Below are 17,575 nucleotides of genomic sequence, written 5' to 3'. Positions count from 1 at the left end.
CTGTTCTATACCCAAATGCTGTAGTGTTTTTTCCCTTAAAGAAGACAACTGGTAACCACAGTTTCTGGGATCTGATCTAGATTTTGCTGTTGGTGGGCTTTAGTTTACATATTTGCTAATAATTTATACTAATAATACTGTAAAAAGATTTGATGAAGCTTAACCTCAACACTTTGAAATTAGCAGAGACAAAGATGTATATTAGTGTACTGCATTAGTATTGCAAGATAAAGATATCTAGATTTAAAAATAATCAACATGTATCTGTGTCTCCAGATCCTGTCTGCAGTTCAGTATGAAAGCTTGCTGATTGTGGTCCTGCAGGCAAGCAAAACCTCCCTGTTATTTTCCACAGTGAACTAATAAATACTTGTCTTTCTCATTTCTGTCCAGCTAAATTTATCTCACTACTTTCCCATCTTCCCTGGAGAAATCTGAGGAAGAAAAGTATATTGTTTCTCTGAAACGCTCATCCCAACCCTGGTTAACTGGAGGTGAGAAAGTCTGAAGTGTTGAGCCTGGTGAAGTTACCATATAGTGGTTTACTTTTGCTGAGAGATACTGTGTTTAAAATGGGCTTGCCAGTTCTTTATGTTCAACAAGTGCATACAAAACTCAGAGATGGATTTTTTTCTATTCCTTTGGATTCCTCCTAGTCCTTTCTGCCTGGGCAAATGGATATAAAAACCTAATGTCACTTTACACACCATGCATGGGATGGATAACGCTTTTTAAAGCACTTAAAACACTATTTGGTGTAATTTTGTCTCTTGAATGTAATGAAGTGAAGAGGCACAATGACAAATTTCTAAGATGCATATCAGGAAGATTTAGTTAATTGCCTGATGATGGCTTCTTAAAAGCAGTTAGGCCACAATTAAAATGTTGCACTGACCTCCATATGCAAGCTTAAGATCCATAAATGTATCAGTTAATTATTTTTCCACTAATCAACAAAAAGTATTATTGATAAGACTTCAATTTAGAAACATTCATTAAAAAACCTGATCTAAGCCAATAAGACTAGTTTCCTTAGGGTAATTCTGTGGTTTGTTGCTGTGCTCTTTAATTCAGAATGGTCATAGGAGAGTAAATTCCAGACTTCTTTACTTCTCATATAGCAAATCTCTGCCTCTCCTTTTAAAAATTTCTACTGAAAAAAGTAGTGTCTAAGAATACTAGAGAGTGAGGAGGGGTAACTGAAAAGGAAGTTTGCTCTTTTAAGAATTGTAATGTTTGTGAAAGTTAAGGGAGCAAAATTGTCTTTTTTGTCTGTATGATGCTGGAATGTTGTTTCTTAGTGTTAGTATCTGTATGGCACTATCCAATCATCTGTATTTAAGTATTAGTTATGAAAGGACTTGTCTATTTGCATTTACAAACTGTAGGCAAGTTAATTCTTTAAACTAGAAATGCTTTGCTCTGCGGCGAATGAAGAGACGGGACGCAGCTTGATGCAAGCAAATGTCAATTTATTGTACAGAAGCACGAGTTTTTATACTCTTTCAGAAGGTGCGCGTTTTAAACAGATTGGTTCTTGAAGCTAAGCATTGCATACTAGGCAATCCCTGATTGGTGGTTAACTGCCAGCAATTAACAGCAAGGTGTTATCTTTCCTTGGTGCCATCCTTGGCGCCACCCGTCTCCCACTCCCCTGTGCTCTGCAAACATGCCTCATCATGTTAATTGTTGTCTAGACAAGCTCGAGCACATTCCCCTCAGCTAACTGATTGCCATGCATGGTCCTAGTTTGCAGACCGCTCCTGCATTGCCCTAGTTGGAAAAATGGTTTTGGAGGAAGAGTGAGGCATGGGAACCCTGTTCAGCATAGGTGAAATGTTTTCTGTTCAACAGATTTTTCTGCCCATTAACAGCCAATTTAGTTGAATCCGCTGTGTGCTACTCAAGTGCTAGCTACCAGAAACACACAGCGTATGTATTTCAGAGAACAGAAAGAAACTCTTTTAAAGTCTCTTTTCATCTTCTGTGAACATTTCTCCCATGGGCTTAGGTTTGGAATGAAGTGGGCATAGCTTTCCCTCAGTATAGTCTTAGATGGTTTATTTTAAAATATGACAACTACACCTAGATCAACTAGAATTACTATTTCATACCCCTTAGGAACCTGTCCTAATTCAGCTCTGTTTCACTGGTGCAAGTTCCTGTTAATCTCATTCTCAAAATTGGAAGTAGAATTTGGTCCTTCTGTCTGCTATCAGATGGGATATAGTCAGTGGTGATACCTACAAAAGAAATCTCTGCTATTTCAAAATTACTGGTTTACTACTTTAGGTATTTGTTAATAATCGATAAATCTAATAGTTTAATGTGGTAAATGTCAAGATCTGAATGGTTGAATGCTACAGAGCCATGGAAAGGCTTGTGCCTAAAATAAACCACCTAGAGGTGAGGAACAGGATGTGTAATATCTAATTACCAGTCGCTCTCCACATTTCTGCAAGATTTTGCCAATGCAGCTGCTTTAAAACTACTCAGTGATACAGTATGCCTCAAGATGCCTACATTATTCCTGCATTTAACCACACCTACAGCAAGTCCATCACTTTTCATGATGGATACTGTACGGGTTAATGACAGCATTGACCTCTTAAGGGGGATACAAACTGAAGTAAACATCCATCTACTTATCACTTACTAAAGTGTTGAAATACCCACATTACATTCTTGCCGTGTGTATTCTGAAGACGACAGTCAAGTCTGGTAGACCCTAGACTAAGGAACTTTTTTCCCTCTGTTATATTTTTCTACTGTGTCAAACCATGTAAATTTTGACTAGATTAATTACCAAGAGTTCAACATTCAAGAGCAGTCTTAAAACAGAAAAACACTTGGTGTGCAAAAGAAAAATGAGACCATGAATTAAAAGCTAAAGTACTGTAAATTAAGATGTGAAATTAAATAATTGTTTTTCCTTTGTATGCAAGAAATGTAAAATAAAGAAGAATCACACTGGGCTTGTTAACTAGTATATTGTAAGATGCTATGATTCTTGATCAGCTGTATCAGGCTCTGAATCATACAGCACAGTCAATATTAATCTTGCAAATAATAGGAGCAATTAGAGACTTTTATAAACACAGCAAAGTAGGGAAGCAACATGACTGTGGCTTGGATACCCACTTCACTTTTCTACAAAGAGAAAGACAGGGAGGAAATTATCTCATAATCAAAAATTGCTGCTTTGCCTCCTCTCTTATTGACCAAGGCACTCTATCTAGTTCTGCTTTTTGTCTTTTCTGGGATAGGCGCAGTGTGATTATGCCTTGTTTTCTCACTGGTTCTTATTTTTGAGCTGGGAAAATTCAGTTTTGCTTACATTACTGAAAACCATTGAACTGGCTCTGAAAATAACATTTGATTCCTGTAAGGTTATTTCTCAAGTTGGGTAAAATCTTTATGATGTTTTTCCGTTAAATATTTTTGTATATTAATTTTAAGAATGTTATTGCTATCAGTTTGAGGCTTAACACTTATTTGAATGTATCTTTCCTTCTTTTTCAAGATATTTAAATAATGTCATGACATCTATATGCAAAAAGATAAGATACTGTTCTGGTTTTTATTCTGAATTTCACATTTTAATACAATAGGTTAAACTGTGTTAAGCCTCTGTTCTCTATGGGCTATGTAAGTCAATATAGGTAATAGTCTGATTAACATGTTTATCTAGAGATTCTTGTTAGGACCAGTTACGTATTAAGTTCAAAACAAAAAATCTGGCTCAAAAATCTCTGCAGTTATTTAAACAAAGATAGGTGATTAATACCACTTCTTTTTCCTTCAGTGCTCAGCTTTGCAAAGATTATTTGTGGGATTAATTAAATCAGCAATGTAGTATTTGCCATATCTCTACCGAAAAAATAAACTCCTTAAAAGCTCCAAAGATCTCAAAAAGAACACAGAACACCTGTGGAGAAACCTCAGTCTGAACATACAGCCTGATCTTATTTTCAAGTGAACTTTCCAGCCTTCTAAAAAAGAACGTGCATGTCCATTGTACAGCAAGTTCTGTCCTAGTTTCTATGGTTTGAAAAGGAATCAACACACAGTTCAGGGTGTTAAATGAGTATAAATTAAATCGAGTTGTTCAAAGGTTTTCATTGAGAAGAAAATTAGTTTCAAATTAAAGTATATCAACTAACTGAACTCTTCATTTTTCCTGGACAGTACTTCAGATATCTTCAAGCTCTTTGCTTGATAGCATGCTGCAGTGCACTCAGTTGAAATGAAAAACATTTGTAATTAGTATGGTTATTTTATTATGCAAAATATTCCTGAGTACTGGAGAAGCTTTAGTATTGATATTTTTTCTTTGTACTTCACAGGTTTTAATCTGATGGCAACACATCAATGGAAGCAAGATTTAAGGGTTTGTTAGAGAATCAGGTGTGTTTTTTATGAACTATACAATAAATCTGGGCATGCACTACATTTTTGTTAAAGCATTCCATAAACAAAGACATCTTTGGTCTGTATAAAATTATTTTGAAATTTAATTTTCAAGACCTTTTTGATAAAAAACATTAAGATTGTACAATTTTTATGAGTAGCAATTGACAGTGACATTCTGGTCTGTCAGAGAGGACAGAAACCTGTCACAATCCAGTCATACATTGAGATTGTGCTTTTATTCTAAAATGGCTTAAATTCTTATACAGAATTGTGACTGTCAAAATGAATTTATTTCCTCACATCCATTAAGGCTCCTGCAAGGTCTTAGCAGAATAGCTTGGGCTTAGGATACTGATTGTTCAAGTCTTTATTTCCTCCTTCTTTCATCTTCATGTAATGAGACTCACCATTATTCCTACAGTTTTACCAGACTTTTGGGTGTCTGGTAATTTGTTCTGGTATTATTTGTTCTGTTAGCTTTCTCTGATGTAGCCGGGAAAAGGCTTTGTGTGTTCAGCAGAGTAATAAATACATTCTGTGAAAAGAATGAAGCAGAAGAGCAAAGAACATAATAGATAAGTAGGACAGTGCATGGAATTGTCAGCTGTTAATTCCCCTCATGTGGAGACTGTGCTATATGATACTAAAGGTAAAAATCAATTAAATGCTTAGTCTGATAAAATTTCCATTAGCAGAATCTCAAAACTATGATTCAACAGGGGTGCCATGGCTTGAAGATAGGGAAAGATAAAGAAAGAAAAGAGGGAAATTCCTTTGGAAAGACAGTAGTTCCTTGGAGTATCCTGGTTATCAGTCTATACCAATGTATTTCTATTTCTTCCTCTTCCTATTAATCCCTATAAAATCACGGAGGACTTTCATGGGAATTTCTGATGAGTACAAAATTTTGTTGTACTTCTCCATTCTCTGGTTTAAGTAGTTGCATTCCACAAGAACAAACTTTGGTCAGGAACTTGTTCTTGTTTTTACTTTAGCAATGATACATGAAGAAATAAAAGCTGATTGACAAAACCCATGTGCTTTATATTGTCCCACAAGTAACTGGTAACAGGCAAAAAAATTACTTCCAAGGGCTCTGACACATGAATAAAACATTGATTTTTGCCTTTCTGCATCTCTCTAGTGCTTGATGTTTCTGCTAGAAACTGGTTTTCTGGTTTTGCCTCTGTGGAGCCATGCCCTTCCCAGAATGCTACTGACCAGAAAATGGATTTGCAGCTATATTTCAAAAGTGTGCTGTCACCCTAACTAAGCATTGCAGGGAGTAACCAGTTCCTAAATTGCTCCTGCTGATGGGATTTAAAGGAGAGAAAAAGGGGGAGGTGGGGGAACTGACGGGCAGAACTACTGAGCAACTGCACCTTCCTCCATATATTCAAGGAGGAAAAATTAATTAATGTGAAAAAGAGCTGTTGGTGCCAGTGGCTTTTGTATGGAAAACTGAGCACCAGGGACATGTGAAATAAATCCAAGTACATGACACGAGCTTCAGGAGATAGTCTTAAGTCCAGGACAAAGCTCTAATCAGCTATTAACACTATACGTAACTATTCTCCCAACTTCCATGCTTCTAATATGGGAAATAAAAGTCTTATTACCATCAAAGCCAATGAAATGATGTGTATTTAGTATGCAAATATGCCTGTGGTTCCTGTCACTATGACTTTCTATTTTTTTAGGAATGTGCATGTGCAAGCAACATAGGTCATAGCTTAAGTGGAAGTAAAAATTGCTCTTTTTCCTGTAATATTCATTACCGCAAAGGCAGATTAATAAAACTGATTTAGATAATAGTAATTTAAGTAACCCCTCTTTTAAGAGGAAAATTGTTGGATTAAAACAGTATTTTTCTTCCCTCTGTTATCTTCCCTCAAGTACCATAGCAGATGTCAGGATATGTTGTATTATATGAGTTTTCCTTTAATATTTCAGACTGATTCTCAGGATAGACATTTGAAGAAGCAATCCTCCTTGTTTGAAATGGGGAGAAAGATGATTTTTTAAAATCTTTGCCAGCACCTGACCTTAAAAGGAAGGCAACTGAATCAAGGTGGTGCCATCTTTGGAGGGAAGCTATTGTGGTTTGCCAGATGGCAAAGGTGTTAATAATTTTGTGGGGTTTTTTTTGGAGGGGGTGGTATATGGGTATTTTAGGGTTTTTTTATTCTTACACACACCCCACCCCACCCCCCACCCCAGTTTGGTATTACCTGTCCTTTTCTTTCTCTCCCTCCTAAAAAAGTATCTCTGAACTCTTGGTTATTCCCTTGCTATAGATGGGTTTGCTATCAACAGTCCGTTGGTAGGGAGCTGTACAAGTGCGGGGAACATCTTGGGCCAAAATAAATACAGATTGTAACATTAGTATAAAGATATTCTGGCAGGGTTAAAGACTTCAGTGGAACTGCTGTGAGTTTCCACCAATAAAAGCGAGATCAAAATCTTGACCTGAAACTGCTAGGAGGTTCTTTTTCTTAACGTGATGAAAGCTGTCAAGTGCAGAGGAAGGAGATTCTGTCAATTCATAATGTGACTTCAGTGCTGGCTATACAGTATCAAAACTTGTTTTCCTCAGTTATGAAAATATTTTCTCATTTTCTGATCTTCAGTCAGTAAAATAAATCTTGTCGTCTTCAAAAACAAGAAAAAAATCTATCACAAATACTGGTAATGCTTTTATAGATTGTTCTTCAGTGTTTGTGCCAAATAAAAGCTTTAAAAACATGAAAGAAAAAAATAGCAATTGTGTAGCTCTGAACTCTTAGGAATTTGGAACTTCCAGAGTTAACAGTGTTAAAAAAGCTAATTTATTATTTTATAGAGCCTTTTTTCTTTTCTAAATAAAGAAATGAAGCTGTCATTAGAGAGTGTGTTTCAAGTAGTTACAATTTTCTGTGAACCTTTTTTCCTATCACCTTATGTAGCGTGTGATGGGGTTTGGTTTCTATGTTTTGTGTATTCCAGGCTCCTTAACATTTTAAACAATAGAAATTAGATGGATACAAAACAAGTTATTGTCTCATGAGAGGTTTTGTCTACTAAATATGTCGGTAAACAAAACTAAAGCTCACTAAAATATAAAATTTCAAAAGATGGATGAAAAATGAGTTAGAAAATATTTTTAATGATTTAGATATGATTTACTTAATTATACTCCTTCAATCACTAGTTGAAAGCAAATAATTAACTTCCTTTACAAGTAGTTCACTGATGTCTCATAACAAAGAGAAATTACTTCTATGTGAAGTACGTTAATTTCATTTTTGTTCCATGACACAGCTTTATGAAGTATATATTTTCTAAAAATTGTGCTAATGGGCAAGTTCATTAGCCAAAGAGTTATTGATTAAATTAATTTTTAGCTCTCCAAATGCACTTTTGTGTAGGTGCCTGAAGCACACCTTAAAGACAACATAGCATGGTGTAGCTTGTCATGCCATTCTGTCTTGTCTGTTCTGTCGGTACTGGTGATATATACCGAGACTTTCAGAGGCGTCTTCCCTGCTGTTATTCACCTATGATGTGAATTTTCCCATGCTTGACTGCTGTTTTCTAGCATAATAATGCGGTTTCATAAAAGCCAGCAATCTTTCACATATATTCCTCAATTTTTACAGTATTGTATATAAGTACTTTTTGCATCTGATTTGTATACGAGGCAAAAGTTTAGAAGGCCTTTTTACTTGTCATTTCAGCTGATCCTTAACTCATTTTATAAAGTTGTGTTCAGGTAAAGCTTTAGTATTTGCTTTCCTTTTAAGAAATTTTCATTATTGTATTGTTCCCTACTTCTTAAAATATTCTTGTCTCTTCCACAGCTTTGTTGAAGTAGTTTAGCCGCTTGTTGGTTTCTCTAAATACATACCCTTGCCTGGTATTTTTCTGGTAAATACTTACATAAAGGTTTAGCACAATCTCTTATCAATAGGCTGAATTTCAGTTTATGAACCAGTAATCTCTTTACTGCTGTTCAGAGACAAAATGAATCACTATTTTCTCCTATTAGTTGTAATATGTTCTCCTATTAGCTTGTATTATCAAGCAAAAAGGATTTATTATTATATATATTTAAAATATGCACATCATCTCTAAATAAGAATGCATAATAAGAACTCCTAGCCCTTGACTTATTGATTAGACCTTAGCTCATAAAAAAGAATTACAATGGTTCAAGTATTTTGAAATATTATGTGCTGCTTGTAGTTAATTGCTAGGGTTAAGATGTAATCTCTTTTGTGATGCTGATATGTTGATTCCTCACACACACACCACCCCCCCCCAAGAGAACTGAAATCTTCCTCCTGTTCTTCCAAAACCCTGCAGAAAATAGAGGCAAAACAGCCTCTCCCTATTTTGAATCAGCTGAATAAGAAAGTAAAACCAGAAGAGTGAGTTTTATTTGTCTGACCACTTGGATCCCTCTCTCTGGGAAAGAGAAAGGAGACAGGAATTTATACTTTGTTCTGATATGTTTCCTAACCAGAAAAGATTATGTGTCTTAAGGGTTTAAAGTATGAGAACAATTAAAAGGAATCAAATGACAGAACAAAGAATAAAAATGTGCAGAGTATATGACATGCATCTATTTTAAATGACAAATATGTGAAACCCAAGTTGCTCATATTTATAGGATAATAAACACCAGGTCCTGTTGGATTTTGTCACTAGCTTTTACTTCCTACAAGATATTTTTCAAGATTATTAAACCAAAAGAACAACAACAAAAAACAGTAAGTGTTCAAGTAATTTCTAGCATCTCAAATACTAAGCTTACATTTTAACATTGTCATAGTGATTCTTGTAGTGCACATGGTGTAGCACTATGTGGAGAAGATCTTTAAAAAAATACTAGCTAGTGTTCAGAAAACTGCAGTCAAATTGCAGCAGGAATAGTTGCCATCTTATTTAAGGCTGTGGGGTTTTCATTACTTGCTCTATGCCCCTCTCAAATGATAGAAAATCCACCTGAAAGTAACTTTGAATCTGCATAGTCTTAGAAAATAAAATGAAGTAAGAACTGCTGTTGCCTGGGGAATGCAAAGTAGTTAGCATGTCTTCACTGCTCTGTAAAAGAGAGAAATAACAGGCTGTGGCACTGAGAAATTAATGGAGATATATTTTCAATCATTACTTTCCTACTTTTTTTGTGATAAGTTGTTCTGTATCAAGAACTTGGCACTGTACTCCATGTTAATAGTGGGATACAGAATACATGAAGTCCTTGAAGCTGTCTTGTCCAAGCCAAAGTTACCTGGAACAAAATAAATTAAAACCAACCTATTGCTGACCTGAAGTTTTATTAGGCAGTTAGTTCTTGACTCCAGAAGGGGGAGGGAAACAAAAAAACAAAGGAGGAAAAGAAAGAAAACCAACCAAACATGTGAACACTTGCTTTAGGTACATGAACAGTCAGCACATGATTAATGTTTTATTGAACTGGGTCCTTGTTTCAAGGGTATGAATGAACTGTTTTTGTGATCAGATACTGCATGGTTGCTGTATAGCACAATGTCACATTTAGTAGTAGTTGTGGTGTTCAGGTGTTGTTGAAGTTTAAATCCATGTTGAGTGCATTGTTCTCGTATTTTAAGCCAGTGGGGTAATGACTTTGTAAAACAAAATCTGTCTCTAAGAGTCTGCAGTCTTCAGGACTGGTTGAATTTACAGCTTTCCAACTGAGTTTCTGACTTTTCTCTGAACTCCACAGATTTTGGTGTTGCCTCCAGATATGTTGTCATTAGTTCAGTGCATACATATGAGCTTCAAAATGCACCATTTGAAAATATACATGGTTCTTTAATTTCACACCAATTATGGCTCTATTTATTGTGTAATTTTGTAAACTAGCATGTTTTAATGGTTCTGTAAAGATATGGGATAACTTCAGTTTGAGGACATATGATTGTCATCTGTTATATCTGCTTGTTTCTAAAGCATTGCTTTTTCAGTTAAAGGATATTCAGGCATGTGTTGTGTAGACATGAACATAATTATTTCATCATCATATAACATGTTTGCTAGAACATGTAGTATTGCCTTGTGTTACTCATTGTTAGACACATGGCAGAAATTTTTCTTTTTTTTCCCCTCGGCTTATGTCAGATATTTAAAAATAAATATGTGTTTTAATATCTCCATATGCTCAACATTTCATTTCCTGAAGTTAACGCTAAATTAAGTAACCAGTAGTAGCTGGTTTCTCTGCTTTTCTTTTGGGTGAACAGTGCAGTCGTGGCATCCTGACATATTCAACAGAAAATGCTGACTATCCTCAGTGAATGAATAGGCTGTGGAGACATGAAATGACATGTGTTAGTTGCCCAGGGAATTATGTCAGAATATGAAGTAGATCTCTTTATATCCTTTGAAGTTTTTTAGGTGTCTGATTTTTTATTTATTTATTTATTTATTTTGTAGCTAGTGATGTGCTTTGATTATGTTATGTGAAGTAACTTAAAAGAATATCCTTTGAAATAAAAAAGTTGATGACAAAAAAAAAAAAAAGAAAAAAAGATGACAAAAACCAAAGGAAGGAAATCTTCTCTGGAGAGATTTCCAGCCTACTCTGAATGAGAATTTGTTGTTTTAAGCTGATGGATTAGTACCTATGCTGTGTAAGGGGTCAGACTATGGATTTGTAATGATGCATTCCCAGCTTCAAAATTTAAGACTACTACATGTAGCCATGTTTCTGTTCACTCCTATAATTTCGGTTTCTGTATGGTCATATGGTAATAAGATTATGTTAATTCTGAGAGGTTCTTCAACCAAAAGTGAAATTTTCCTTTTGGTCACTGTGAAGATTCAGTATAAGTTGGGAAGGGGAAAGTAAGTTGAGAAATGAGTATTGGCACTTAATGAAGATGTACTTGAAAGACTAGAAATTTTGAGGTACTAGTTCTGTCATGTGTCTGTGTACTGAGTGTATAAAAATGTTTAGACTGGAGACGTATGGATGCATGGAAACCCCCCAAAAATCCTTAGACTAAGAACCAGAAAACTTTTTCCATGGTTCTGCCAGACCAAACTGAACTGACCTGTGTAAACTAAATGGTCAAAGGGAATTCCTGAGACAGTATTTCTCCCAAAGTCTTATTTTAAATAAGTTTTATAAATCATACAACATGAACCCCATTCCTGATCTGAATTACAATAAAGAAGAGTCCTGCTAGTGCTACCTTTATTCAAATATTTGCGAATCATGTTTTATGTTAGTTGGCATCTGGCATGCTTACTTACTGGCACTGCAAGGCAGCACGATTGCTTTCTGCACTGGTATCGGTTATGTTGAGGCACTTCCACAAATAAAACACACAAGCAAAGCTTTACCAGTGACTGAAATAGCATGCAGCGTGCTAAGCAAACATTGTAAGTTATAAATTAATTTTAGCTTCAGAAAAAGGAGACTTTTTTTTTTTGAAAATGGAAAACATCTATAATAGTTGAGAACACCACAAATTCATCAATACCAAAGTTATATGCACAGTTAGTGTACTGAAAAAATTACTTGCTACCACATTCAAGTGAACAGGCATTCTGATTGGAATGAGGCATTAATATTTGTTAATGTCACTTTCCAGGGAATGTTATTAAATGCCACCTTGTTCAAAAACAGAGATGCGTTAATAAATCAGAAAACAAGCTATAAAAGTATGCTGTTCTGACTCCTATAACGCTCTCACAAGGTAATCAGCATCTTCTAATACTTCATAAAATACAATCACCAATCTTGATGTAGACGAAAATTAATTTTATATGTTTTATATATATGTTGGATATTCAGATGTCATGTTAAGCAGGTATGAACTAGGGTAAGGGTGGGGGGAAGTATGTTCAACAGTTTTAGTACTTTGAGATCTGAAATCAAGAAGTTCTGATTAAATGATCTCTAAGATTAATAAAATCTAGTAAGAGATTATATATTTCACCGTTTGGGGGAACTTTGCAGCAGGCATATAATACAATACATTTATTAAAAATGTTTATCAGAATTAGGATTTTACCTAAGAAATGTCCCTTAAAATATAACAAAAGAGAATTGCATGTGTTACAACTATGTTTTTAATCTCTCTTATTCCCAATTTCCTGAAACTTTCTCTGAGATCTAGTGAAACTGCTGTTTCTTGGGATATGTGTAATGGTCTACTTATCAAGTGGTATAAAGTTTTCTGTAAACTCTCCTAACTATGGAAATAACAAAGTACTACTAGAGTTGAGGGGAAGAAAATAAAATATTTGCATCTTTATTAAGATGAAATAGCAATCTTTATGCTTTACCAAAAGCATGAATCTTTTCTAGTATACTCAAGAGGCATCAGGCTCTGAAAAGTTGTTTTTATTTTAAAGCTGACTGACAGTACTTTGTAGTAATTCAACCATTCATTCGAATCACTATGCATTTATTTTATACTGAAGAATATTGTAGAATTCAAAGTGTAAAGTACTAGCTCTAGTAAAACTAAAAATCAGCTAGTTTTTCCTTTTTACAAGCCAAAATAGAGTTAAAAGTAGAGTTTTACTACTTTGGGAAACATTCTTCAATTTGGGAGACTTATTGGACTTTTGGAAAGACACAAATGTCTGTTTATGGCAATGTATAACTCACATTATTTGCAAATGAGTGGTCGTTTGCCAGGATAACCCAGCCAAGCACAGGGAAATTGGAAGCTGGAAATAATGAGGATTATGATGAATCCATCTGAGAAGGCAGCTCACCACGTAATCTAGGAGACAACTCAGACTTTAAAGCTGTGTTCACCACAGGGATACTTTAATTGGCTTTGCCTGACAGATATAAAAACATATTGGAGGTCTTTTTCCTTATTTTAAAATTATTTCAAAACTAGTTTCATATCCTTTTTTAGTTTTTATTTGAGTTTTACAGCATAAAAATAATGTGAACACTGTGGAAAACATAACTGGAGTTCAGTCTGAAATAAGACAAGCTGATTTTGAAAGTATTATGTCAAACATGGACAGCGTTAGATCAGTTTCACTGCTTCTGTGCCAGGTCATTTTCATTTGCCAAGCAACTTTGAGGGTTTTTTGGTTTGTTTTTTGGGTTTGTTTTTTTTTTTTTAATTTATTTTATTTTTTAATTAAATAGCTGGTGTGATTTGGGGCACGGAAAGATGGAAATAAAGCCCTACCTAGCTGAGCATATAGTACTATCCTATATCTGTTATCATATGAGACAGGTGCTACATGTTTTTATAGCTACACAAATTATACTATGATGATGCCAAATTAGAAACGTGTAGCCTATGTTCTTTGAATTACTATCTGTTCTTCAAATATGCTATGAAAGTTAAGCATATAGGCATCAGGCAAATCTGTATGTGCAATGTGAATATCATAGAATAACAGAATTGTTTAGGCTGGAAATAACCTTTGAGATCATTGAGTCCAACTGTAAAAAATGCTGCCAAGTCCATCGCCAAACCCTGTCCCTAAGTGCTACATCTACACATCTTTTAAATACCTCCAGGGGCGATCTCTCAGCTACTTCCCTGGACAGCTTGTTCCAATGCTTGACCATGCTTTTAGTAAAGAAATTATTCTTGATATCCAAAATAAACTTCTCCTGATGCAACTTGAGGTAGTTTCCTCTTGTCCTATTGTTTGTTATTTGAGAGAAGAGACTGACTCCCACCTCGGTACAACCTCCTTTTAGGTAGTTGTAGAGAGTGAATAAGGTCTGCCCTCAGCCTCCTTTTCTCCAGGCTAAACAACCCCAGTTCTCTCAGCTACTCCTCACAGGACTTGTTCTCTGGGCTCTTCCAGCTTCATTGCCCCTCTTTGGACATGCTCCAGCATAAATACATCAAAAAATCAGGTTTAGAGTTCAAGTAATCTCAATTCTTGCAGAAGACTTAATTTGGCCATTGAAGATAGATTTGAACTTAGTTTTTAACTGAATTGTTTGGTTTTGATAGGCTGGTATGTCTAAGTGCAATGTGTACATGGCTCTGGCATTATTGATGGACGATTACAGGAATACAGTATGGTACCCTGTTGGTATTGTAACTACCAATCATCATCGATGATACTATTTTTAAGCTACTTTAAGCAGTGGCACATTCCAAATGTGAATCAAGAACGGGTAAGCAAGGCTTATCCGGATGGTCCTAAATATTTGGCTACTAAGCAATGTATTTGCAAGAGCTTTATGGCCAGTGAAGAGAATAATTTTATTTAGAAGAGTTGTCACCAATACAGATTGAATCTGCTTCTTGTAGTGTCTTTTCTGGTGACAAAGATGTTAGTTTGAAAAAGCTGTAGTGATTATAATTATTAGATTAAACTAAATAAGTGAAGCTCTTTTGAATCTTTCTATTGGCATCTTTAATGCGATACCCTTTATTCTGGGGAAGAGTTGCTGCTTTGTTTTTAATACAGAAGGGTGTATCTTATGTTCTATATGACCAGACACTGTATAAAAAAGGTAGAAATGAGATAACATTCTATTAGCACATAAAAAATGAAACAAACAAACAAAAAATTATGCCAAGGGCTGATGCTCTGCTTTAATCATCTTTCAGGGGAAAAAAAAAAAAACATAGAGAAGTGGGGGACAATGAAGTCTTGGAAAAGCACATCTTCAGATAGACTTGCAGCTAAAGAGTTGCCCAAAGAATTGAAAGACAAAAATACAGGTTCCCATATGGTTTAGGACAGCTTTTCCTGCTGATATAAAATGTTCTGTACATCATTAAAACAAATTACTTTGCAACTATTTTGAACCTTACAGTTTGATTTAGCAAGCTCAGTCTGAAAAAATACCTCTGATGTACGTAAGCAGAGGTAATTTACTGAGTGAAAAGATATTTTTTTTTTCATAAGAAAAATTCTACCCTCCCTGTAGAATGCATGGATTGTTGGAAGGCAGCTCTTTGAGCTGGCATCCAAAATGTTCTAACTTTGATTTGTGAGGTACAACATGAGTAAATTTGGGGATTTTCAAATTGCTTTTCAAAAAAAGAAAAAAATATTGCATAGTTTTTCTTCACACCCTCCCATGTCAAGTGCTCTGCAATAGCTTTTCTTTGCTAGTTCTTGTTTGTGTAGCATTATCATCAAGTAATAGATCTTTCTTTGCTATGTAAGAAACAATAGAAATCTTCTCTTCTCATAGCTCTCCCAGAAAGAGGAACCCATCTGAATTGATCAGACCTAAGCAGTGGTCTGTATGAGAAAAGAAATAAATGAGTTTTCCTTTATTAAAAAGCTATATCATATTAATAATAGTTTATTTTAATTAGGAAAAATACACTCATGTTAATATTCCTTATGTATTTAATAGTCTTGACAGTCTTGGTTGTCTTGAATCTTTCCCTGGCTTTCCATCACATACTGCAATATTACAGAGTAACTCTGTTGGAAATAATGTAGGTTAGCTTGTGACTAGCATCACAAAAGATCCACTCTACAGCATCGTCAATAAATTATCTCACTCATCTCAGTACACTTTCTACTTTGCATCTTTCATACAACTTGTTTCTAAAAACAGCATCCAAAGCTCTTACTTATTTACAAGACCATCTGGATTGTAGATATGTAAAAGAACTCTTACATTTGTAAGCATGAATTAATTAAGAAGTTCTTTATTTGGTACATAATGTTTCTTGCTTTTCCTTAAATCATGCTTTACAGGAATCATAGATAATACAGTTAATTACATACGTAAATGTGAGTTTTGTTATTTTTTGATGGTGTTGGTTTTTTTTTTTTTAAAGAGCTTTAAATTATGGTAAATAGGCAACAAAACCTAAATATTAATTAGAGAGAAAATATTTCGAAATGCTGATCCCTTGTGTGTTTCCACAGCTCATTCCATGCTGTTGCTGTCTCATTTCCACATTAGAGGTAATTTTGTGCTTTAAAGATGCAAAATTCTTATCATTGATAGGAATTCTAAAAAAATTTGATAGACTGGGAGAAGCAGAGGGAGTAGAAACATGAAACTGGAATAAATAAGGGCTATATATCCTGGGTGATTTCAGTAGGAGAGTACTAAAGAATGGGACTAGTAGTGAGCAGGTAACTAAAGTACTAAATGTCCTGGAGAGATCAGATTACTAGTGTTTGGATAAGGAAAGTGGAATTGGAATGAAAAGAATGAGAGCTGTAGACTAAGAAAATAAGATTAGGAAAAAGAACAAAAGAAGAAAAAGAATTAGAGCTGTATTAAGGGCACGTTGGCCACAAAGACAGAGAAATGATTGTGCTGGTGTGAAAACCTGTACATATTAAATAAAATCTGTTTGAGAGCTGGAATGAACCTAAGATTCCTGTATCTTGCCTTTCCATTCTTGTCAGGAAATACCTGTGACACTTTCCAGCTAGAATATGCCATTCTTGGCAGGGTTATTCCATGAGAAAGATGACAACCTACTGCTTTTATTGCATGAGATAAAAGTACATCTTTAATGTAACTGGTGGAATGTTGTCTGGAGCAGCCTTGTTGATCTATGTGCATATAGATATGACATGATATAATTAAACTCCTGTTATTCATAGGCTTTAAAACACAGAAAATTATGCACAGGCTTCTCCTTCCCTGTTGTTTGTTCAATGTCAAATTAACTCCCTTGTCCATATGCATATGCGTTACGATACTGTTTGTAATTAAATAAGAATGTACTGTGGTTTCTACCGAATTGCTGTCTGCTACGGTGCTTTGCAGATAAATCAGGGCTGGGAAAATGCCTTGGATTTAAATGAAGAATGGTGAAGAAAACTGCCATCTGAGGGACAATAAAATTAATGAAGAAGTTGGAAATACAGTAAATGAAGCAAGGATTTCAAGATTAAATGTGGCCTTGTGGTAAAATATGGTGAGCTGGATGTTGCCCAGTGATTGCTAAGGCTGGTTTATGACAGGATGCCTAGCTTAGCCTTTTATGTTAAATGGAGGTACTGAGACTTTCAAAGCCAGACTGCCTAAGAAATTGCATTCCAAGTGAGAATTCTAAATTACTTCAAATTTCTTCTTCACCTTTATTGCTATGTGGTACCAAAACCACGGTTTTCACAGTTAGCCACTAATTGTGTGCTCTTTTCTCCATGTTTACTTGGTGAACCTCCAGATCCATTCTGGACTCACAGCTGTAGTTACAATAAAAGAACAGATGTATTTCAA

The sequence above is a fragment of the Falco naumanni genome, chromosome 10, assembly GCF_017639655.2.
Source record: "Falco naumanni isolate bFalNau1 chromosome 10, bFalNau1.pat, whole genome shotgun sequence".
Taxonomy (NCBI): Eukaryota; Metazoa; Chordata; class Aves; order Falconiformes; family Falconidae; genus Falco; species Falco naumanni.
This window is presented reverse-complemented; position numbering follows the sequence as displayed.